We start from the raw sequence: 26,024 nt of genomic DNA on the forward strand, positions 1-26,024 counted from the left end.
CCAAAATTAATATCTGAGTTACCTGTCGGACAAAATAGGCGGAAAGTATTTTTGCGCCTGAGTGCCTGAGATGTGAGATGCTCTCTAGACATACAAAGCGCTAGTTCCTTTCCCAGTCCATACATTTCCCTGCTCTCTCACATTCCGGAGAGAATTCCGTCCGAAAAAGGTTGTGTATTCTGTTTCCTCCTCCCTCGTCCCTCCTCCTTCTGTCTTTCAAAACAGAACCTCAATAAGGAAAGCAGTTGCCGGGTCCCGACCGTGTTGCTGTCCTAGGTTTGCTAGACACACTCTGTCGCTCTGCATTTCTTGGTAGGTTTTGTGAATTCGTTCCGCTCTGTTATCTCTTTCCTTCCGGAAGGACCTAAATCCCCCTCTATCCGCCCCATCCCTACCCACCTCCCGTAATACTCACCATTGAGGACTTCTCTGGTGGCGCAATGGTTAAGAATCCGCCTGCCAAAGCTGGTGACAAGGGTTCGAGCCCTGGTCCAGAAAGATCCCTACATACCGCGGAGCAACTAAGCCCGAGCGCCACAATCAGCCTGCGCTCTAAAAGCCCGCGAGCCACAACTGTGGAGCCCACGTGCTACAAATACTGAAGCCCCACAAATAAAACACTTAAAACCTTTCTTCTTTGTATTCTTCTGCATTACCTCTGTGGTCTTTTAGGCAGCTTTGGAGGCAGAGGAGGATGAAGTTGGGGCAAAGGAAGAATTTGAAGACAAGAAAAATGCCCCATTCCTGGGACTTTCCTTGCTGATGGAATGGAAATGCCTTCCTGAGAGCTAGCTGTGGAGCAGACTTTGAAGCAAGTTGAGAGAAGTAGGGAAGATACCCGAAGCAGAAACAAAGAGCCACATGGTCCGAAATCAATCTAAAGCCAGTCATTCTTTTGTTTTCCTGCAATGCATACCAATGACTCCTAATTCTCCAATTCCAATGGGTCTTTTTCAGTCCATGTGTTACTCTCATCTCAGGGGCCTTGTCTTCCATAGCCACGTTAAAATCCAGGTCTCTAGATGCAAGCTATCTGCTGAATTATAGACTCAGGTATGGCCCTGCTTACCAGACATCTTCATCATCATGAAGTTGCTTCCTACACATTTCAAATTCATCTCATGTTCAAACAGTGCCAGAACCAGTGACTGTCTATGGCAGACACTTACCCCTTTTCCTTTAGTAGCTGAAGGTTTTCTGTCTTCTCTTTCCATCTGGACCTAAATTTCTGGAGGTAACTTTCTGAGTTCCCTTCATTGTACTCACTCCCCTGAATTTTTTGCTAGGTCTCCGGCAGTCAGGAGCAGTGGAGGGACAGTCCCCTGCTGTGATGATGTGGGAAACCGGTGGTACCATGGAGATGACCAGAGAAGGAGTAACAAATCCCAAGGTACAAGCTGAAGCCACTTGAGGCACACTGACCATCAGGGAGCCAAAGGTGAACCTTAGAGGTCCTAGGTATTAGTTATTTCCTTTCCCTGGGAAAGGTGCCCAGAATATGGATTCCCTTGGGGGCTACAGTGTCTACAGTCCCAGTGCTCTTCAGAGACTTTCTGTCTTTCATGATTCTGCCCACTGCCTTCATTTATCTGAGACTGTATGGAGGCTCCATGTTTAATCTAGTGAGTATGAAGAGGAAGAGAGAGAAGATGCATCAGTGTTCCTGGCACAGAAAACACCAAGGGCAAGCTTTTGTTCTCTGCCAGGAGCTGCTAGGAGCCACTGGAAGGAAAATAAAGAGGACAACAGATAACTCACTCAAAAAGGAATTTAAAAGCAGTCTCTACTTGGCACCTGCCCTAACATAGACACTGCTTTGTAAAAGCATTTCTCAACTGGGAGGGTCCAAAAACGATGCCCTTGGATGTCTGTGATTTAGGTGTTTATAGCAGCTGCTGGGTAAACTGGGCATCCTAAGGTCCAGTGTCTGTGGAGTCCTGCCTTCTTCATCTTCCTCTGTGAGTTGCTAATCCTACCCTCTCAGCCCTCCTAGCCTTTGAGAGGCTAAATGGAAATCTTTTTTGTTTGTACACATGAACCAGCTTCCCTCCCTCTGCAAAATCCAGCTTTTACATTATTCTACTCCTTTGATACACAAACTAGCATCCAAAAAAAATTGAAAATGGAACTGATTTTGATATATTCACCTAATGTAGAATTATGTATAGCAACAAAGTTGTTCTATAATTTTAATTAGCTCTTTGTTTATACCAATAGTGTTTATTTTAGGAAACACAAGAAATTTATGCATCCATCTGTTTTTATCCCTCCCTCTTCATCTCCCCAACCCTGCACACACTACCACTTTGGTTGCATCTCAGAAATCTTTGGTGTGATGTTAAATCATGTATTCCACCTTATGACTTTATTTAAAATTCTAAAAACAAGAAACTGGAATTCAGTGGGCAAATGTAGGAAATGTAGAAGGCAAGACATTTTATAATTCATTCCTCGCCAATATCCTCGTGGTTTTATTTCAGCCAGGAGTGTGTGTATGGGGTTGGGTGTTTTCTACTACATGGTCCGTGAAAATCTCCAGTGAGACCCAATTTATCATCTGCCCAAATCCAGCTGCTAACAAAAAATTGTAATGCCTTAAGCCTAATTTCCACCCAAATCAAACTATTCCTGCCAGCTAATAGCTTCCAACCCTGAAACTTCCAATTATGTTCCCAATGTTCACTTTGACAGTCTCATCATTCCTTAGTGCTGCTGTTTGGGTTGTTCAATGTTCTCTCAGTTACTCACTCAGAAAGATTTGGGACCCACTTCCCCCACATCAACTGCTTGGGTCCAGTAATGGATGGAGGGGTGGAGGGAAAGGAGGTGGGGATGAGAAGGGGGAGGCAGGGGAGTCAGGTGAAAGCTTTTCTCTTGTCTGTTAGATGATGCAGATCTGACTGCTCATACAACTAAAAGAACTAAAAGAATAGGGCCGTTTCTCTTCCCCTTTATTCTGTCCTTTTTCTGTCCTGTCTTTATTTGCATATGCCAGTTGTGGTGGGAGGCTTCTTGCTTTGGAAGTGAAATGTCTGATGGGAATGTCTTTCTTTTCCTTTCTTCCCTTCTTCCCTCTCTTCCTTCCTGTCTTCCTTCCTTCCTTCCTTCCTCCCTCCCTTCTTTCCTTCCTTCCTTCCTTCCTCCCTCCTTTCCTTCCTCCCTCCCTCCCTTCTTCCCGTCCTCCTTCCCTCCCTTCCTTCCTTCCTTCCTCTCTTCCTCTCTTTCTCCTTCTTCTTGTCTTTATTTTGCTGATGCCCCACCCTGGGAGGTGGGAAGCCAGAGGCAGTAAAAATGGGAAAACTATAAAAGCAGTCCACTGCCCTTCTTTTCGCAGAGGATATGAGAAAAGGGGTTGATAAAACTCTATTGGAGGTGCCAGGGATTGAACCAGGGACCTCGTACATGCGAAGCACACCCTCTACCACTGAGCTACACCCCCACACCTCTTCTTTCTTCTGGCTGTTTCATAAAATATTATTTTTCCGTCTTTTTTTTTTTTTTTTTTTTTTTTGTAAGCTAAGAGTTCTCTGGAGAAAGTCTACCAGGTTAAAGTACACTATTTCTGAAGTTACTAACCTGGATACAGTCTAGTGGCTTCTCCCTGGCCTGCAGTTATTTAATTAACCCAGGAACAGTTGAAAGAATAATGCTTTCTAAGAGATAATTGACTGAGAATGTCTTACTTTTTTCTTTTTCTCTCTTTCTGTCCTTTTTCCTTCATGCTCCTCAACAATACTACCAATGGAATTGATTGCTCAAGCTTGATGATGTGAATCTGCCATGTTTGTCGTTTTGGGTTCAGGAAATCCTGAATGAACCAGATCTTTCTTTTTTATTTCCTTCAATTAAATGTTCCTTGGGAAGACAGACATCACCAATGATGATGAGGCCCTTAGAGTGGAAAGGGATCAGGAGCAAATGGGTATGAAGTTAACTTTGCTATGAGCAAGAAAAAGTGAGTTAGGGAATATAAAGAGGAAAGTGGGAAACGTTTGTGCCAACATGGTTTAAGAGAGTCAAAGAAAAGGGCAGGAACAAAGGTGCTAGAAACCGAACCCAGTACTTCATTTTGTGCACTCTACTCTCACATAATCCAAGAAATTCGGAAAAATACCTGTCCCCACTGATTTCCATTATTTGCTACTGGTTCTCCAAGAATAAGTCTAGAAATGAAATGCAAGGATTTAGAAATTTTAGAGGATCTTGTAATTGCTTTCACTCCCAAGTGCATGATCAGAGGACTTGACTCATTTTAATAGTGTGTAGATCTAATGGGGTGCTGTCCAACTTGCTTGGTGTATAGGATGTGGAGAGGGCAGCATACTAGAACGGGAGAGACAACACTTTATTCAACTTAGGCTTTCAGCTGGCACTCTTACACATAAAGGTAGGTTAACAAGAGAAAAACAGAGCTTGTTAATGTGTGCAACAGGCATCACACAGAAGAAACCTAAACAAAAAGTAACTCAAAGTGGTGGCTTAGCACCGCGGCTAATGAAGTATATTCAACAAAGAACAGTAAATTTGTAGACAAATGACAGGATCGAGGAATGCAGTTTTCATCTTCCAAGGGCAGAAAACTGTGGGAAATTAAATATATGGGAGGAAACTAGTGGAGTAAGATTTGTTTGCAGATTCCTCCGGTGCATCTCTGGGCTGGTAAGAGTTTGTCTCCAGTAAAAGGAGAATTTATACCCTGCCTTTGGGCGGATATGGGAGGGTAGAGAGAGCTTTTCTGTGTGTTTTTTTTTTTTTTTGCATCTTAATTAACTTCAGCTCAAAGTAATTTTCATGTCAAAGAGGCATATTTTGCGTGACATATTCTGGTTTCATACATAGTCATGTGCAGAGGGAGCATGTTACAGTGTGTGATATATTAGAGCTAATTTGTCACTTCGACTCAAAAGTGCATGAAGATCTGAGAAATTATGAGTATGTCTTTCTGTATCTTATCATATTTAAACCCTTTTAAGTTGCTTTTTAAACTTACAGTTTGATGTCATTAGTTTAAAAAGCCATTTAAAATTACATTATTTCTACTTAAACTAATTTACTGAATGCTAAACTAGATGTATTTCACTTTTTAAAAAAAAATTTTTTTGGCGGCGCCGTGTGGCTTGCAGGATCTTAATTCCCCAAGCAGGGATTTAACCCACGCCCTCAGCAGTGAAAGCGTGGAGTCCTAACCACTGGACCGCCAGGGAATTCCCATATTTCACTCCCCCCCGCCCACCGCAAAATAAGGAGGTAGCTCAATATGATGAGGATAGAAGTGATTCCAAAAAACGAAGGCCAGTTTTAGGCAGAAATACGAACACTCACAAGGAGCTGGTCTCAACACACAGAATAGGAAACACTCGCCTGCGATTGGAGGTGCTGGAGATTGAACCGGGGGCCTCGAGCATGCTAAGCACGTGCTGAACTACACCCCCTTACTCTTTTTGCTCATGGAATAAAATTTAATGACAATATCTATCTGCCTTGTGTTTACAGAACCTGAAATTGTTAGTACAAAAATCCCTTATGTACGGTTCCATTATTTCTGAAATTCCTTTATTGCATTCTCTTTCCAGGCTACGTGAAGAGAAAGGCATCTTCATGCTAGGCAGAAAGGTACATTCCTAGGATCTATTTACACTTGCCAACCTACAAAAGGTGAATAGAAGAAGGAAAAGAAGAGCCTAGAATCAGTGACACTCAAGGAACAACTGGGAGAACTAGCGCCACAACTTAATTTCTTCATACAGATCCCCATTGTAAGAATTTGCTGTCACCTAGAATATCATTCTGAGTCAGAACGTAAGAAAGTGCTTAAAGATGATAGTATGCTCAACAGATTACAGTATCTTCGAGACAATCTTGGAAACACTGAGCATTAAAATGAATAAGAAACAATAAAGGAATACAAAGTAATGGATGAAATAAGACTGCTAGACCAGAGAGCTGACTGAAATACTAGGTCTGAGTGAGGAGATGGCCAGCGTCAAAGGATCCTCAACTTTTGCTCTGAGGATGGTAAGAATGACTCTGTTGTCTGTTACAGAACATGGGGACTTCAAAAGTTCAGTCTGAATTGAGAGGCCAGTGGCTCAAACAGATTACTCAGACACTTGTTGAATTAAAGTTCTAAAATCACATGTATTTTGGCTAGAGTAGGATTCCGTAAGTTCGTTGTGGGTTCATTCATAGAAAAATCTAGAGCCATTTTGTGACCTTCAGTGTTGCCTAAAGGATTAGTGGGCTAGAAGACATAAGAAACCCCCAAACCCTTGAAATAAGGCAATTATAGCTTTCTCTCTAGATTTTTGTCGTGGCTCCATTACTTGAATAGGCAGGAAGCTCTGGGAGCAGCAATTTTTTCCCAGCACACACCAGACACTGATCGCTAGCTTATTACCTAGCTTATTAGCTTATTATTATTGCTAGCTTATTATTATCTAGAATACGGTGGAGGAAAAGCTAAGGAAACAAAATTGTGGCTCATGTTTTTAGTAGGATGATGTTTCCTTTAACTGAAATTACCTGTAAGTCCCATGTTCTTCACTATAGAAAATGTACATTGCTTCCCCCACCCTCACCAAACTTGAGGGATTGGGGATGGGTCTTTCCACTTTTTATTTTTCTTATTTATGCCATTTAATTTATTGATTTCACACTTTTCCCAAATCTAAGAGCAACTGCACTTGAACTGAATGAAGAAGTCTCTTCCCAGTGAGTGATAGATGATGAGCATCACTTACTGCCAGGTGTTGGAGAGTTTGAGTTTTGAGGCCTTGAAACTTGTTGGGTTTCCCAAGGGCAACTTGAAATCCTGCTCACAGAACTCTAGGTTGAGTTCTGACTGTGGTCAATATGACACATTTATTTTTTCAAACTTTCAAAATAAAAAACAGTGCTTGTTTAATGTAGCTGGAGGTAACAAGTGGATAATAGTAATAACAATGGGTTACATTAAATGATTATATCACCTCCTTGATAAACAGACTCCCTAAGAGGTGAAGTAATTAGTTGGCCACTAGTTCACAGCCAACATGTAACAGGGCAAGTTTCAAAGCCAAGCAGATTTCCTAGAACACCAGCTCCAGATCCTTCTTTACAGTCAGGAATCCTGGAATCAAAAGACAGATAGAATGACTTTTGGATTCATTTCCGTTTGAAAATATCATTATCACTCACAGGGAACGGGATGGCCCTACATAATTACTTAATGTTGAGCAGCTGTCAATGCTGTGGGGAAATGAGAAAGAAGGGAATGAATTCATAATATGTACCACGAAATAAAACACCTTAAATGCAGCAATATGGCCTGCAAACCCTGCTGTGACATTTTGTAGGGGACGCTACAGCTCTGGTTTTGGACGCCTCAAGGAACGCAGAAGACAGGAGAGAGGAAAACAAAGTATTCCTGAGAGTGAGGCATTATAGCATCTCTTTCAAATGGAATTTTCTCTGCAATAAAGAGAATGCCAAGGAGTTTGCGACTAGGACAATATCTACCAAATAAATCAGTTGAATACATGTCCACTAGCTAGACCTGTAGATTCGGGTAGCTCACTAGGTAAATTTCAGAATTTTTAATCTGGGGAAACAGTTTGAATCCCTAGGGGTTCAGGTTCCATGTGTTTACATTTATTCTCCAGTTATTTCTAATTGGCAAAAGGCTGCTGAAATCTTGCCTGCTTGATGTTCTGAATATTTACAATGGACTCTTCTATGCTAGTGGCTGATAAACTATTGCGTTCGAGCTAAGAATGGTTTTGGAAAGTTTCATGGATGTGCATGTCATCCTTGCGCAGAGGTCATGGGAATTTTCTCTGTATCTTTCCAGTTTTAGTATAAGTGTTGCCGAAAGGAGTACCGTTTTTTATTTTTAAAGGTGAAAAATAAAACGAAAAATAGTATTGGGTGAAGTTTATATGAAATTCAAATTTCGGTGTCCATATATAAAGATTTATTCGAACACAGCCACTTCTTTTACACATCGTCTATGGCTACTTTCGGGCCATCACGGAGAATAATTGCAACAGAGACAGCTCGTGGCACCCTTTTCCCTTCCCACTGCTGCTGTGCGCACTACGCATTGCAGCTACTCAGTGATCTTTCCTCAAGTTTTTCAGTGTCCCGTGCATCTCTGAACCATAACATTTTATTGTTATTACTTTTATTAGTAGTGCTTGCATATCATGTGAAAACAAAACAAAACAAAAGTGTGAACTATGGCGCAACATTGTTTTTATTGTGCAATTAGGCTTTAGCATGCTAAAGGAATTCAACATTCGTGGGCATCATCCGAGTGAATAGGTACCGGTCCGCGGCCTGTTAGGTACCAGGCCGCACAGCAGGAGGTGAGCGGCCGGCGAGCGAGCGAAGCTTCATCTGCCACTGCCCGTCGCTCCCCACCACTCTCCATCGCTCCCCGCCGCTCCCCGCCGCTCTCCATCGCTCGCATTACCGCCTGAACCATCCACACCCCCGTCCGTGGAAAAATCGTCTTCCACGAAACCGGTCCCTGGTGCCAAAAATGTTGGGGGCTGCTGCATTACGACATTCCTTATTAATGCGCAGGAAGGAAACTCACCCTCGGGATCAACTAAAACTCTTAGTGTGCCAGAACCCGGGATCGAACCAGGGACCTTTAGATCTTCAGTCTAACGCTCTCCCAACTGAGCTATTTCGGCTACCTGAAAAACCCATGTCCCTGACATTTCTTTTTTAATATTTAGATTGTTTTCAACTTCCGTTTTAGACGTTTTCAGATTCCTTAAGTATGGCTGCCTAATTGTCCAATATACTTGCCTATCCGGAAAGACCTGGAATCTATTGCCTTCCACGTATGCCAGTTGCATCCAATTCCTGGCAGTATTGGATGAACACGTAAAGGTGGGAGAATTTGAAAAAGGGTAATAATGAGGGATTCAATAGAAAGCCTTTCCACTCCTCTACATCCTGTCAGTTGACCCAGATACAGCTCAGAAACTAAAGGAAACTAAAGAAAATATTATTGGGGGGGTCCCTTATTTTTCTCTTCTTTTCATCCTTTCATCTCTCACAATCTCCAAAAATGCTGAGAAATGGAGTCCAATGATGCTGTGAATTTGCTAAAGGAATACCATATACATAAATATTACCAGACTAAACACTTGAGACAATATTCCCAACTGACAGGAAATCAACTGTCACAAAATTTAGAAAATTTGAAATGGCATATCTCATCATAACAGAATTTCTTCACAAAAATTCCTTCAAAAATGAAAATGAGACTACAACCAAATCAGCTTTTGATTGGCTCCTTCGTTAGCCAGGCAAGGAAATCATTTAGCATTGTGAGGTAATAAACAGGGCACAGCACCATTTCATATTCAAGTATAAATAGAATATATGAGCAGGGCCTACACACATGAGTAATTTGCATGAGAAAGTAGCTTATGTTCCCATGGCTCCTACACTTGGTACAATCCTCCATTCTTCAATCCTCTATAGCTGTATAGGGAGTTCCTACAACTAAAGAAGAAGAAGAAGGGAAAAAAAAAGAACCAGACCTGGTTTATAGGTGGTTCTGCTCATATACTGGGACCACACAAAGGTGAGCAGCTTCCATAGTACCTGAATGTTGGTGGTGAAGGTAAACCCTCTCAGTGGGCGTTACTTCAAGCAGGGCACATGACTGTTCATTTCGCTTGTAGGGTAGGGATCTACACTAATTCATGAGAGGTGGCTAATAGTTTGGCTGGTGATTAGGGGCTTGGAAAGAAAATTATTGAAAAAGTGGTGACAGAGAGGTCTGGGAAAGAGGCAGGTAGATAGAATTCCCCAAATGTGCAGAGTCTAGGATATTTGTTTCCATGTAAATGCCCTCCAGAGAACAAGCTCCTCAGAGGGGGTCTAATAGGCAGTTGGACACGATGACCCATTCTGTTGATGTCTGGAAGCTTCTCTTTAGCCACCACTCTACTTGCCCAGTGAGCTTATGGACAAACTGGCCATGATGACAGGAACAGAGGTCATACACAGGCTCAGCAACATGCACCTCTATGCACCAAAATGATGTAGTTCAAACCACTGCTAAGTGACTAAACTACCAATATCACAGACAAACTTTGAGCCCTCACAAGCTATCATTCCATGGGGGAAGCAGCTAAACCCCTGGTGTCAGGTTCATTATATTTGACCAATTCTGTATTAGGGGGACTGTGTATATCTCACTGGAATAAATACTTATTCTGTATGTGGATTTTCCTTCACCTCCCACAATGCTTCTGCCAAAACCACCAACCATGGATTTACTGAATGTCTTATTCAACAGCATCCACAGCACTGTTTCTGAGACAAGAGGCCAGTTTATAGCAAATAAAATTTGGCAATGGGCTAATGTTTTCGAATTCACTGGCCTCACCATAAGCCCCTAACCCTGAAGCAGCTGGCCTGATAGGATGGTGGAATGACCTTTTGAACACTTGGTTATTGTATGAGCTGAGAGACAATACTTTGGGGGGGGGACTGTGTAATGATATCCAGGATATGGTGAATACTCTTAATCAGTGACTAATAATGGGAATGTGTGTCTCTCTCATCAGGACTCATGGATGCACGAATCAGAGAGAGGAAGTGGTCTTTTCACTGTTATAGCTAACAGACACAGGGGCATTTTGCTTCCTCTCTATTCCACTGATAACTTTTATTTGGACTCCAAAGTCTTTAGGTGATTTTTCTGGTGTCTCTTTGTGATTGGAACTTATGAATAAAAGGCATGATTTTATTTAAAAAGATAAAAACAGTGTGGAAAGGGGGTTTATTAAGTGATGTCAAGGAAAGCTTGACAGCCTAAAATCCCTAATTTCCCTAAATCAGTACTCTGAAGAATTCACTTTAGGAACTGAAGGGAGGAATGTGTGGTCAGCTAATTTGTGTAAATTACTGAGAGGCGAATAATTCCTCATGACAAAAATCTGACCTCCCTTCATAATCCCAATAAGGATATGTGACTCCTCATGACAAACATCTGACCTCTTTTCATAATCCCAATAAGGATGGGTAACACTCTTTTGGCTAAATCAGAACACTTCTGGATTTACTTAACCACCTGCCACTCTTCTGCACTTTTCTCAACGCTGGGAGTTGCTGAGCCACTGTAAAGAATAATTAATGTTATTCTGTAGTGGTTCCCAACAGAGGGACTCCTAAGTGGAGGTACCGGGGATTAAACCAGGGGCCTCGTACATGCTAAGCACACGCTCTACCACTGAGCTGCACACGCTCTACCACTGAGCTGCACCCCCCCGCCCAGTGCTTATGACTTGTTTCATTCATATTAGAAATTAGTGAGGATTTGGTGAGTCTCGCAAAATCACCAATTGTTCTGTGAATTAATTTAATGAGCTTTAGCGGGTGCACTCCACCCAAAGTAAATGTCTTAACACCAGATTACTTGCTCAGAAAGACTGATGATCCATTGCCCCCTACTTCTGCTGACTATAGAAGATAATCATGCTTGGAGGTAGAAGAGTAGAGAAGCACAGAGAAGGGATCATCACTAGGCAGATTTGCTTCTCCTTAGCCCACAGCTATTGCACTGACCAAGGCACAGTTGAAAGAATAATGCCTTCTTAAAGATAATTGACCGAGACTGTCTTACTTTTTTCCCTCTTTCTGTTCTTTTTCTTTCATGCTCCTCAATGGTACTGCCAATGGCACTGAGTCCTCAAACCTGATGAGGTGAATCTGTTGTGTTTGTTGCCTCAGGTTCAAGAGATCCTACATGAGCCAGGTTTTTCTTTTCTATTTCTTTCAATCAAATGTTCGTTGGGAAGACAGAGTTCAACAGTGATGATGAGGCCCTTGAAGTGGAGTAAAGGGTTATGAATTCAACTTTGCTATTGAGCAGGAAAAGGTAAGTAAGGTAATATAGAGAGGAAAGTGGGAAAAGTCTGTGCAAGCATGGTTTAAGAGAGTGAAATAGGACAGTAATGGAGGTGCTAGAAATGAAAGGTTGCATCAAAGATGCTGGCTTGGAAATGCTGGATGAACATATGGCAAAATTAAGTTAAATGAAGAGATTTAGTATCCATATGAAGGAATATCAAGAAAGAAGTTATTGATTTAGAGAAGAATTGGATTGGTCAAACCTGAATCTTTGTGACCCTATTCTTTCATCTGCTTTCAGTTTTCACTACTCTAATCTGAGTGGTGAACTTATCCTTCATTTAAGAATGTTTAATACTATCTCCTGGACATTCCAGACAAATTTGGACATTCCAGACAAAGGGCAAAACTCTACCAGTGATGGCATGTCAGCTACAGTGATGTTTTGTCAGTAAGGAAAATGAGAAGGCTCAAGTAATTGTTAAAATGCCCAGGGATGTTCATCTCATTCCCTCATGTCACTGGTTAATTAAGCAGTGAAATCAAGATACGAAATGTCACATAAATTCTCACACATATACATCATACATACAGCACTGACACACACACAATAAAGAGGTTATTCTTTTATGGGTCATTTCACAGTGACTAAACCTCACAATACTCCCCAATGCACACACACACATAAAACCTCAAAGTAAAATGAAATTAAAAGTGTGATGCTGAGTAGCAAGTATATTGGAATTTCTTATCCTGCAAATTTCCTAGATTTTTCCAAGTAAACTTTATATTTTTATTTTAAAACTGTAAATGAAATCACAACCAAAATAGGTCAGTTAACAAAGCACAATTGTTGGATTATGATAGTTCCATTTGGATTCCAAAGGTTTGATATAAAATTCCTGTAAGAAAATGAGATGTATTAAGAAACCTGGGAGACCAGTTAGTTTTGATGTCACTCCCATGATTACATATGTGTTGTGTGTGTGTGTGTTCAAAACAGAATAACAGCAAAAACCCTAATCATTGATAACAATGACGGAATTTGGACTGGAGAAGCCTGAGCTGGAGGCTAAATTCTGCAGTGAAAGGGAAGGAAATGATGATGAGAGATGACAGGACTAGGGGAAAACAGAGCGCCAGAAGATAGTGTATTAGGAAGGTTTGCCTATCAGAGGAAAGAACCTCCAGAAAGGACCTCTAAGCAGCAACTGGCATCTGTACCAGAAGGGAAAAAAAAAGTCTTTAATACAATTCACTTACACTGTAGATTTCAAGAACGTGATCCTAGAACATATGTTTGGCTGAATCACCAGATGTTAAGGATGGGTAGACATAGTGGGTCTCAAATCTGAGTGGAAGGAGCGTCTTCTTGGGAGACAGTGACTCTGATGCTATGTCAGGCACAGTGGCACGGAATAGCTTGGCGGAGCGCTTCTTGCAAGAGACATTTACGTTGGGTGGAGTGCGCTCCCTAGAGCGCAAGTAAGTTAATTCATGGAAAAATTTCTAGTATGAATGAAACACCCTGGACATGCTGGGGGTGTAGCTCAGTGGTAGAGCACGTGCTTAGCATGTACGAGGCCCCGGGTTCAATCCCCGGCACCTCCACTTTGGTATCCCTCTTTATTGGGGGCCGCGTCAAACCAACCAGGAGTGTCTTAGGCTTTCTGAGTGAGAGAATATCCAAGTTTCCTGCCTTGTCCTGGTGCCACAATCTTCTTTGTCACTGTGGAATACAACGATGCTCTTGCTGAGTTACTCAAACCGTTTATTCATGCTTTTATTAGCCATTTGCTCTCTAGCCATCTTGAACAATCACAGCTATGCCGTGGGGTACACACAGCATAAGGGATGCCTGCCCCCACCCTTACTATTCTTAGGTATTGAGTGATGACTTCTGAAGTAGCCAGAGTGAAGCCAGGTACTTCTGATCCTCATGTGTCTTTGGTGGAAATAGCATTGGCCTTAAAGCAAAGATCCACGGGAGAGGAACAGAGAAAGTCTGTTCAAACTATTGCTCTTCAGACTCCCTCTGGGAGAAGTGTAGAATATAAGCAGTAAAGGAGAACACTGAAAATGTCCTGAAAGATACCTAGAAGAAAACTGGGTTTCCGAGGACTGACTTCTGCGTATGAGTAAGAAACAAGAATGTAAGAACTAAAGAACCTGCTCTCAGAGACTTAAACGGTCGACTTTCAGGTCGAAAGTTTGATGCGCTATCCAAGGTGCTGACACTTGTATTCTTGGACATCTATTCAAAAGTATTTGTTTGTTGTCCGGCTTACCCTTCTTTCTCATTTGTCCCTCACATTCCAAGCCCAATGCGCTAAAAATCAGTTGCTGCCTCAGATACGTAAGCCCAAAGCCACCGGCAGACCCCGCTTCTACGCTCAACATTGCTCCCACTACAGTCACACGGGAATCCAGATGTGGCTTTCCAGCTGCTCTTTATAAAGCTATCAATTCCAGCAGTACTGCACCGCAAACAAAAATTCAACCACACGAGCGCCCTACAAAGTGCTCAACTTGTTTAACCAGCGAGGAAAAGAGCAGCTAGTAGCTCTCAGACTACGATAACTGGAACAAAACAAACTGGATTCTTGTGAGACATAACGTTTTCACCTACTTCGCTTAGAATAATGGAGCTTCTCTTGCGGTGGACCTGTAGATATGCAGAAGAGGTAAAGACCTTGGATACATCCACATACTCCCTCATCCAAATATTACTGGTGCTTAATTCTCATTCCCAAACTTCCTTCTAGCGTCTCGTTCTCCTGCTCCTCCTTGGCTGCTGCTTCTCCCACTCAACTGTCTTCCCCGCCCCACAGGATACTCTCCGCTCTTCATCCCCTCTCTTCTCCGTCCCCCTTCAGCTCTCCCGTTCTCAGCATTAGTCTAGGAACAACCGAGCCCTGCTGACCTTTCAGAGTCATTTGGGGGAGTTTTTAAATTACATAATTTCCTGCCCCTCCCCTCCTCCATCTATGACAGGATTTCCTCAAAAAACCAAACCAAACAAAAAACACACACAAAAAAACACGCGTGTCTGGGTTGACAGTGGTACACATTTGAATAAAGGCAGGAAACTTCTACTTTTTTGCGCCTCAGGGACAGATAGGTTTTGAGGACCTGCCCAGGTGTGAGGAGGTCTTATAAATAATTTATTTCTTTTGCTTCCTTCGTGTTCGCCTTACTGTGGAAAACGTTCTGTCTGAAAGGGCGCAATATCGACGGGAACGTCTTTTCTAAGCCTCTTTCCTGTCTTCTGTCCTTAGGGGTCTCAGAGCTAGAGATGCAGCGTCCTGGGCAGAATGCTGCTTCCCGAGTTTCCAGACAAAGATGCTGGGCGCAGCGGTTTAGTAAAGTAGTGACTGACTTCGCTCTTCATTTCATGCCCATATTGTGAGTTAATTACACTTCACTCTTATCTCCCTGGTGGACCTAAATTTCCTGAGCAGTTCTCATGGCACCGGTCTTTGTATTCCTCTGCACTATCTTTTATATTTTTCTGAGAGCGCTGTAGACAGAAAAGAAAGAAGTTGAAGACACAAAAGAATATTCCATCCGACACTCCCCTTGGTGGTGGACAGGAACTGCCACTCAGGAAATCAGCTAGGAGCAGTCCTTGGAGGGTCCAATACTTTTGAAAGATTCTACCTGTATTTAGACACCTTTCACTTCAGAATACAATGTCTCTTCTCTTGAGGGTTTCAGAAAGAGCAGGGTAGCTTAAATCTTGGAATATCTGCAGGTAATAGTGGCAACCTGCTATATAGAATATTTTAAGCACCCTCAGCAGGGGGTGTAGCTTAGTGGTAGACAGCGTGCTTAGCACGCATGAGGCCCTGGGTTCCATTCCCAGCACTTCCAGGGTTAATCTCAGCCCTAAACTAAGGCTCACAATTTAGGAAGCCACTGCCTCGTCTTACATTCTCAATAAATTTGCAAAAATGGCAATGGTTGATTCCACTGATATCTCATTGTTCAATGACCTATGACATTCAAATGTTTACCACAAGTATCTGCAAAAAACCACAGGTTTACATTTTTCACGAGTTTTAAAACTTGTTTAACTAAGCCTTTTTTTTTTTTTTTCTGCCACCAGTTCTAACATATTGTAGCAGATTTCACTTCCGGTTGTAATGAATTGTTTGTTCAACTTCTTACAAAATATTCTCACCTGGAGTTTTCCATGTAGACTATTCATGCGGGTTATTTCTTCAGTCGCTTCAAACGGGCACTGACTCCTTGAATAAACAACTGAGTAATATTGGTAACACCTATGGACTCATCAGGAGTCAAAAGAAACGATGACAAATCATTTGTCTTATTTTTAAAAATCAACTACTGATGCTGCCTCACAGATGTAGAGAACAAACTAGTGGTTACCAGTTGGGGGGGGCAATAGAGGGGTTGGGGAGTGGGAGGAACAGACTTGGGTGTAAGACAGGCTCAAGGGGAACAAAGCCAATAATTTGTAATAACTGTAAATGGAAAGTAACCTTTAAAATTGTGTAAAAATTTTAAAATTAAAAATAAAAAATTTAACTATTGATTTTGTTTGGGAAGAAAGTCTGTTGTAATGAGATATGCCATTTTAAAATTCCTAATTTTTGTGACAGCTTTCCTGTCAGTTGAGAATATTGTGATGAGTGTTTAGTTTGGTAACGTTCATGTATATGAAGGAGTTCTGTTCCAAGAGTGAGTTCGTAAGTCCAATTTGTTCGTAAGTCCAACAAATTTAGCCTAGGTACGCAACTAACACAATTGGCTATATAGTACTGTACTGTAATAGGTTTATAATACTTTTCACACAAATAATACATTAAAAAAACACAAAAAAAATTTTAATCTTACAGAACAGTAGTACAGTATAACAGCTGGCATACAGGGGCTGGCATTGAGTGAACAGGCAAGAAGAGATACTGACTGGAGGGGGGAGAGGAGGTGGGAGCTGGAAGAGCTGAAGAATCGTCAAAAACAGGAGACGGAGGGCAAGCTGCAGTTTCACTCTCGCCTGACACTGATGGACCGCATGTTCACATTTTTGAAAGTTTGCAACTTGAAGATTCCTATGTAGGGGAGTTACTGTATATATGTACAGTAAGTATATATATTTTTTGCAAATTTATAGCGTTATTGGATTCCATTTCTCAGCAGTTTTGAAGATTGTAAGAGAGGAAGAATCAAGAAAAAGAGAAAAATACATTGTATTCCATTAGCATGTTAAAAGCTGTGCCATAGTTCAGCCATAAAGGAGCTCACAGCTGAAGCACACTTTTATTGTTTTCAAATGGTTTTGGGTTTGTTTTTAACCAAGCTAATAAATGCATTTTATGATTTCTTTGAGTTTACATAGTGCTCCAACATATTAATACCCTGTGAGCAGTAAGCACTGCTGATTTTTTAAAATAATAAAATATTATGCGTGTGACATTGAAAAACTTGGGGAATGGTCGCTGAGTCACTGTGATGTGTAGTGCGCACAGCAGAAGTGGGAAGGGAAAAGGGTGACACATACCGTCTCTGTTGCAACCACTCTCTGTTGTAGCCCGAAAGCAGCCGCAGACGATGTGTATGTAAATGAATGAAGTGGCTGTGTTCGAATAAAACTTTATATATGGGCACTGAAATTCGAATTTCATATAAACTTCACATGTCAACTAATACTCTTTTTTGTTTTATTTTTTCAACCTTTTAACGTTCCCAAACCATTCTTAGCTCGCAGGCAATAGTTTACCAACCACAAAGTATAGGGTCTCAGAACTTGTAAATACTCAAACTTTAAGAACAGGCAAGCTTTCATTAGCCTTTTGCCGGTTAGAAATAACTGGAGAACAAATTCAAACAGAAGGCCCTGAGCCCCTAGGGATTCACACTTTGTTTCCCCGGTTTAAAAACTCCAAAAGTTTACCTAGTGAGCTATCCAAATCTATAAATCTAGTTACTGGATATACATTCAGCTAATTCATTTGGTAGATATTATCCTAGTTGCAAATCTCCTTTGCATTCTCTTTATTGCAGAGAAAATTCCATTTGAAAGTGATACTGTAATCACTAGCTCTCAGGATTACTTTGTTTTCCTCCTTCTTTTCTGTCTTCCATTCGTTTAGGTGTCCAAAACCAGAGCTGTAGTGTCCCCTACAAAATGTCACAGCAGGGTTTGCAGACCATATTGCTGGACTTAAGGTATTTTATTTCATGGTGAGTATTATGAGTTCATTCGTTTCTCTCTTCCCAATTTCCCCAAAGAATTGAAAACTGCTCATCATTATATGATTATGTGGCACCACTTCTTTTCCTGTGAGTGATAATGACATTTTCAAAGAGTAATAAATCCAAAAGCCACTAATCTCAACTGGTCTTTTGACTTCAGGACTTCCATCTCTAAAGAAAAGACCTGGAGTAGGTGTTCTAAAGGAAATCTGCCTGGCATTGAAACTTGCCCTGTTAGATGTTGGCTGTGAACTGGTGGCCAAGTAATTACTTCATCTCTTAGGGAGTCTGTTTAGCAAGGAGGTGATATAATCATTTAATGTAACCCATTGTTATTACTATTATCCGCTTCTTACCCTTAGCTACATTAAACAAGCACTTTTTTTTTATTTTGAAAGTATGAAAAAATAAATGTGTCATATTGGCCACAGTCTGAACTCAACCTAGGGTCCTGTGAGCAGGATTTCAACTTGCCCTTGGGAAATCCACCAAGTTTCAATGCTCAAAACTCAAACTTTCCTACACCTGGCAGTAAATGATGCTCATCATCTATCACACAGTGGGAAAAGGCATCTTGATTCAGTTCAAGTGCACTTGTTCCTAGATTTGGGAAAAGTTTGAAACCAATAAATTAAAGGGCATTAAACAAGAAAAAAGTGGAAACACCCATCCCAATTCCTCTAGTTTGAGGGGTAAAACAATGTATGTTCTCTATAGCGAAGAACATGGAACTTTGAGGTAATTTCAACTAAAGGAAACATCATCCTACTAAAAACATGGGCCACATTTTTGTTCTCTCAACTTTTCTCCCACCATATTCTAGAAGGCAGAGAAGCTGATATCAGTTCCTGGTGTGCTCTGGAAGAAAAAGCTGCTCCTCCCAGAGCTTCCTGCCTATTCAAACAATGGAGCCATGACAGAAATCAAGAGATAATTGCCCTATTTTCAAGATTTTGTGGTTTCTTGTGTCTTCTAGCTTGCCATTCTTTTGGGCAACATTGATGATCACAAAATGGCTCTAGATTTTTCTATGAATGAACTCACAATGAATGAATGGAGTCTCACTCTAGCCAAAATACATGAGATTTTAGAACTTTAATTCAACAAGTGTCTGAATAATCTGTTTGAGCCACTGGCCTCTCAATTCAGACTGAAGTTCTGGAAGTCCTCAAGTTCTTTGACAGACACCATAACCATTCTTACCATCCTCAGAGAAAAAGTTGGGGATCCTTTGATGCTGGCTACCTCCTCACTCACACCCAGTAATCCAGGCAATAATCTTGTCTAGGAAGAAGTTGTTCAAATTTCTAATTTATCAATGATTTGTAAAATAAAAATCTTACCGGCATTTTCCAGTTTACAGGCCATATCTTTTCCTCCCTAGTTACTTTCTACACTTCTCTAAATTTTTAACCTTAAAAGAAATACTTAAGTTTCTTTTTTAATGTTGTAAGGAACCTTCCTTAAATCAACAATATCCCTACAGTAGAACAGAATAAACCACTGCAAGTCAATAGATGTTACTCTGGTTTCTAGCTCTTCATATTCCTGTTGAGCCAAGAGCTCCATGTGAGGAGGGTAAATGCATGGACAGGATTCTCCAGAACAAAGCTGGATTGTACTAGTCTTGGCTCATATCTAAGTAAGGGAAACAAACAAACAAAAAACTACCAGGCTCTAAAACGAGACCTAAATCCTGAACCATCAAATTGAAAGTTTAATTTTCCATCAAATTATCCAGGATTAAAGACATTTTGTTATGAAAATCTCTGCAATTCAAAAAATATAGGTTTCTGCCTAACCTATATTTTTTATCCTTTCTTTTGCTTTATAAACCCAATGTGCAAACAAATAGTCACTCCAGACAAATCTTAGGTACAGAAGCTCAAAACTGTCAGCAGATTCCATTTCTAAAACAAAAGGGTCTCCTCACAGCTACAATGGGGTCGAGAAAATGTGGTTTCTTACTGCTCTCTTTAGAGCCACAAATACCAGTGACTATTTGCCAAAACTAAAAACTCAACTGCACGCATGCCCTCTTATGTACTGTTTGTCTTGTTTTGAAAGAAAGAGCAGTAAGAGATTCTAAGATTGACATGAGAGGTTTCTAAGATTGACATGCTTAGAAAAAAACAAGCCAAGTCTTACATGGAACAAACACTTTCAGGCTACTTCACTTAGGTTAAAGGGAACTTGTTTCCTGTTTACCTAAAGGAAGAGTCAAAGAGAATGCACCCACCAAAATCCTATGCCAACACGAAGTGTTCTTCATCTTCCCTCCTCCGCATTTGGGTCAGATATTGTAAATTCATTCCCATCTCCCCATCAAGGTCTAAACTCCCAGAGGTAGCACACACAGAACTACGGTTTAAATCACTATGCATTACCTTTTATGTCTTTCTGGCAGCATTTTGGCACAATGAGGAAGGAAGTTGTAAAAAGGAGGAATATTTAAAACTTTTTTTGGAGATAATTTCAAACATAAAATACAGTTGCAAAAACTATCTTATATATCCAGATTCATCTATTGTAACATTTTGCCACATTCATTGGTTCTCTTTCTCTCTTGCCCTCCCTCTCCACACATAAATTTTTTCCTAAACCATTTGACAGTGTTGGCAAACATATCCTTTTACCCCAACATACTTCATTGTATTCTTTCAGGGCACTCCCTTATGTAAGCACAGTAAAATTGTCAAATGTAGAGAATTTAATATTGATACAAAACTATACCCCTCATACTCAAATTTTGCTAATTGTCCTGATACTAGCCTTTACTCCATTTTTCCCCCCAAATCCAGGACCTCTCCAGGGTGACACATTTCATTTATGTTAATGTATTTTTAGTCTCCTTTAATTTGGGACCATTTCTCAACTTTTCTTTGTCTTTCATGACATTTTCATTCATTGACATTTTTAAAGAGCATGTTACAGTTGGTTTGTATAACGTGTTTCAATTTCGGTTTGACTGCCTGATTAGATTCAGATGATGATGCATTTTGGTCAGAATACAATAGGAGTGTTGCGGTGTCCTTCTCAGTTTATCTCATCAGAGGTACATGATGTCAGTGTCCCCATTATGATGAAGGTAATCTGATAATTTGGGGTAAGGTTTCCTCTGCTGAGTTTTTTAATGGTCAAGTTACCATTTTCATAAGAAATATGTGAGGATAAATACACTTTGATAAATACATCTTTCTTTATCAAACTGTCACCCATAGCTTGGGCACTGATTGATGAATTTGGCCTGAATCAATCATCCCAGGACAGTGGCAAATGATGATGCTGTCATTTCTTCCACACAATAATTGGCATACTACGTAGGGTAAACTTTCTTTTCCTTCCTTCCTTCCTTTCTTTCTCTTTCATCTCCTTTTTTCTTTCTTTCTCTTTCCCTTTCTCATCAGTATGAACTCAAGTATTCTTATTTTATCCATCCAAACTATATTCTTTTTGTTTATTACTCATTTTAATGCTCAGTGTTTCCAAGATTTGACTCATAAATACTGTGCTCAATTATCTTTGAGTACTTTCTTACATACTAGCTCAGAAAGATACTCTAGGCTCATCTTGTACTTTTCCTGTCCCAGCCCTCTGGTGACAACAAGTTCTTCCAGGAGCTTTGGTTCCTTCTAGTGGAAATCTGTATTAAGAAAGTAAGATATGGGACTAGCTCCTCTCATTGTTCTTTGAGTGTCATTGATTCTAGGCTCTTCCGGGAGACAGGGTCAGGAAAGGGCTCTTCTTTGCCTTCCTCTATTCAAGTTTTGTGTAGCCGGGTCTTTGGGGGTAGGTTGACAAGCGTGAATCAGTCCTAGGAACGGTGACTTTCTGCCTAGCATGAAGTTGCTTTTCTCCTCATGTCACCGCGAAAGAGAATGAAAGAAAGGAGTTTCAGAAATAATGGTGTTGTACATAAAGGATCTTTATGCTAACAATTTCAAGTTCACAAAAAAAGCAATGCAGATAGATATTAAATTTTCTTCTGCCAAATTAATAAAGGAGCAAGGGGGTGTAGCTCAGTGGTAGAGCGCGTGCTTAGCATGCACGAGGCCCCAGGTTCAATGCCTGGCACCTCCAACCAGAGCACCTTACATCTCGTTCAGTGTTTCTTTGGTCCTTGGCTTTCTTCTTATTCCCTGGTTTTCTTACATGTTGAAACTTCCTCGTCACTCATAATTCATGCTGATTTGCTCAAATTTATTTGTCCACATTTAAAAGCCATCCACTCTAGCCACTGAGCAGTCACTCCTATGTTGGCTAAAGTCTGTACTACACAAAAATTAACTACTGGGGAAAATTAGAGTTCTGAGAGCAGGAAAATCACTTTGACCATGGCCCCACCTCATCTTTCATCAAACTAGCATCAGGAATCAGTTCAACGGGTTTTTTTCCTGGATTTGGAGAAAGTTTAAAATTAAGAGGCTAGAAAATCTGAAGTCATCATGCTCTAATACTTTGGGGAACAAAGTTCCTTCTCTGGCATGAAGAGCACAGGATTCTCCGGTAGTGAGACGTAGGACCGACTAGCTGCATAATTTGCTGGCCACAAGGCTCTCTGAAATGTGCTGGTCATAGGCACATGAGGCTGGCCATGATGACAGCTATAGGAGAGAACGCTCCAGCCAAAGAAGCAAGCCACTCTCTTGAGTCCTTGCCCTCTCTTAAAAGCTTGAGAGTGGATGTTCACCAGGGCCAGGTTTGTGCTGAGAAGGCAGGAGATACTCGTGCACCACACAGACTTGCTGTCCTGTCCTGTCCTGTTTGGATCCCAAAGGAAAGAAGTAAAAAGAGTACAGGAAAACTTCTTTTCTCCTTCTACTTGTCCTGAACTCTCACTCTGGCTATGCTTGGGAGAGCATCACCTCTTGAAAAGGCTGCTAAAGGAGATACACAGCTGGAGTCCTAAGCACTTTTGGAAACATCAAAGAACACAGATCTAGGACACTGGTCTCGAGAGATTTGGGATAGTTGCTTGGTACTTGTGGGACAATTCCACCTTTTCCTACAAGTAGTTTAACTTCATGATCCTATTAATAACAATGATTTTGATGAATCAACATGAATTTGATTATACAATCCAGTTTATGAAGTAAAAAAGTTTTTGTGTCTCACCTAAACCAGGGGAAAATGTAGAGGGAGACCTGAATGCAAAGCAAGAGGTTTGAGGGGAAGAGAAAGGCTATTCTTGGTCACAGAAGAGGTGAATGGTTTGATTTGTGTTAGTTTACTGTTTGTTGCAAACAATTGGCCACTTTCAAGAAGCCAAGTCACATAAAGTGATTGGCCATTGTAAAAGTTTCATTTCAGCAGTTTGGGAACATTGCATCTCTCTTACCTTATAAATTTGGCTGACTACACGCGCAAAATCTCCAGTAGTTCTCTGAAATTAACCTACATGCACTCTAGGGGGCGCATTCCACCCAAGGTAAATGTCTCGTAAAAGAAGCGCCCCACCAAGCTACTCCGTGCCATTGTGAAGTCGAGGTCTCCATGGAAGACACTCCTTCCACTCTCTCAGAGAGACTTGAGACCCACTACGTCTGCCTATCCCTTGTATCTGGTGATTCAGCCAAACATGTTCTAGGATCACGTTCTTGAAATCTATAGTATAATTGTATAATTGTATTAAAGACATTTTTCCTTCCGGTAGAGGAGTCAGTTGCAGCTTACAGATCCTCCCTGGAGCATCCTCACTCAGAAGCGCAAACCTTCCTAACATACCTTCCTCTGGCGCTCTATTTTTCCCCTGTTCCTGTCATTCCCCCATCGTCATTTCCTTCCCCTTCACTGCAGAATTTAGTCTCTGGCTCAGGCTTCTCAACCTTAATTGCCCTCACTATCATCAACGATTTCAGCGTTTTAGCTGTTGTTCTGTTTTGAATACACACACACATAATCATGAGGGTGCCAGCAAAATAAGCTGGTTTCCCAGATTTTAAATATATCCCATTTTCTTATAAAGAAATTTTCACTTTTGTTTTGTTTTTTCCAACCTTGGAATCCAAATGGAACTATCATAATCAACCCTGCTTTGTTAACTGATCTATTCTGGTTGTGGTTTAATTTACAGATTTAAATATGAAAATCTAAAGTTTACTTGGAAAAATCTAGGAATGTTGGAGGGTAAGAAATTTCAACACACTACTTAGCAACACATTTTTAATTCATTCCTACTTTGAGATTTTCTTTGTGTGTCTGTGCATTGGGGGGAGGGGTGCATATTGTTATGGTCAGTCACAAGACACTGTGAAATGACCCATAAAAGAAGAACTTCTCTACTGTGTGTGTGTCAATGTGCTATGTATAGTGTATATGTATGAGACTCTATTTGACATTAGGTGATCTTTATTTCACTGCTTTATTAACCTGGCGACATGCGGAAAATACCTGAACATCACTGGACATTTTAATAACTACCTGAGCCTTCTCATTTTCCTTACTGACAAAATACCCTTGCAATTGGCATACCATCACTGGTAGAGTTTTGCCTTTGTCTGGAATGTCCATATGTTAAGGGCTCCAGAAAGAACAATATTAAGCATTCTTAAATGAAGGATTAGTTCACCACTGAGATTAGAAAACTGAAAACTGAAAGGAGAAGAAAAGTAAGGTCATAAAGGTTCAGGTATGACAGTCCAATTTCTTCTTAATGTCGAAACTTCTTTCTTGATATTCCTTGATCTCAACACTGAATCACTTTACTTTTATTTTATTTTGCCATATATTCTTGCAACAGGTTTCAAGCTAGTATCTTTGATGCAAACTTTCATAATGCCTTGGCAGTCATAGTTTTTTAAATTAAGTGCCATTTTATAAAAATCCCTTGGATCACTAATGAAATTATGAAAAATATTAAACATCTACTTTTATTGACCTTTTAATTCAATCTTCCTTTCACAGAACTCTTTTTATTTTGAATTTATTTCATTTTATGATGTTAATGTTACTTATGTTTTAAGTATGTTGGTAGTTTAGTCATTTTGCAGTGGTTTCCATCTGCTCTACTTTAGTGTACAGAAGTCTATGTTACTGAGCTATATATGACTTCCATTTCTGTCACCGTGGCCACTATTTTCATAATCCCATTGGACAAGGACAGTGATGGCTAAGGAGAAGTTTCCAAACATCAAGAGAACGGGTCTTCTTTTCCAACTGCCTATTAAGATCCCCCCCTTAGGAGGTTGCTCTTTGGAGAGCATCTACATTGAAAATAATCCTTAGATTATTTAGCAATCTATCCTTCTGCCCATTTAGTAAAATCTATCCCTCTGTTTCTTTCCCAGACCTCTCTGTCATCACTTTTCAGCAATTTTCCCTCCAAGTACTAATCATCCAGCCAAACTATTAGTCACTTGTCATGAATTAGTATGGATCCCTATGCCCCATCGGTTCTTCCAAGTAAAATGAACAATCATGTGCCCTGTGTGAAGTCATGCCCACTGGGGGGATTTACCTTCACCACTGGCCTTCAGGTGCTATGGTAGCTGCTTACATACGTGTGGCGCCAGCATAGGGTGTAGAATTACTAATAAACCAGTCCTGTTTTGTTTTGTTTTTTCTTCCTCAGTTACATGGAACTCACTATGAGGCTATGAATGGGGGTTGAAGAGATAGAGAAAAAGTACCAAGTGTAGGAGCCATGGGAATATAAGCCACTTTTCCATGCAAATGACTCATGTGTGTCGGCCCTGCTCATATATTCTGTTTATACTTAATAATGAATGATGCTGTGCACGTACAACTTTATGGCTAGATGGATTAGAGAACAAGTAGGTCACAATTGGAAGCTCAAGTCTCATAGTGACTCGTGCCCAAGCATTTATTCTCTCTCATAACATAGACCAAAAATGATTTTTTAACAAGAGAATAAAAATTTGAGGAGGATGTCATAGTTTTGCACCAAATCCCAAAGGTTTGTCCTGTGATTCACTAATAGAAGAATG

The 26,024-nt window shown here is 40.7% G+C and overlaps 5 non-coding genes across 5 annotated transcripts; 2 read left to right on the top strand and 3 right to left on the bottom strand.

Annotated features, from left to right (window-relative positions):
* Positions 1 to 3,367: 3,367 nt before the first annotated feature.
* Positions 3,368 to 3,439, bottom strand: TRNAA-CGC (transfer RNA alanine (anticodon CGC)). The gene has a single exon. It is a non-coding gene; the product is annotated as a tRNA-Ala (tRNA).
* Positions 3,440 to 7,751: 4,312 nt separating this feature from the next.
* On the bottom strand, positions 7,752 to 7,858 carry LOC132498122 (U6 spliceosomal RNA). Its single transcript, XR_009533734.1, has one exon. It is a non-coding gene; the product is annotated as a U6 spliceosomal RNA (small nuclear RNA).
* Positions 7,859 to 8,605: 747 nt separating this feature from the next.
* On the bottom strand, positions 8,606 to 8,678 carry TRNAF-GAA (transfer RNA phenylalanine (anticodon GAA)). Its single transcript has one exon. It is a non-coding gene; the product is annotated as a tRNA-Phe (tRNA).
* Positions 8,679 to 13,398: 4,720 nt separating this feature from the next.
* On the top strand, positions 13,399 to 13,470 carry TRNAA-AGC (transfer RNA alanine (anticodon AGC)). The gene has a single exon. It is a non-coding gene; the product is annotated as a tRNA-Ala (tRNA).
* Positions 13,471 to 22,086: 8,616 nt separating this feature from the next.
* On the top strand, positions 22,087 to 22,158 carry TRNAA-AGC (transfer RNA alanine (anticodon AGC)). Its single transcript has one exon. It is a non-coding gene; the product is annotated as a tRNA-Ala (tRNA).
* Positions 22,159 to 26,024: the final 3,866 nt, after the last annotated feature.

Source organism: Mesoplodon densirostris, chromosome 10 (assembly GCF_025265405.1).
Source record: "Mesoplodon densirostris isolate mMesDen1 chromosome 10, mMesDen1 primary haplotype, whole genome shotgun sequence".
NCBI lineage: Eukaryota > Metazoa > Chordata > Mammalia > Artiodactyla > Ziphiidae > Mesoplodon > Mesoplodon densirostris.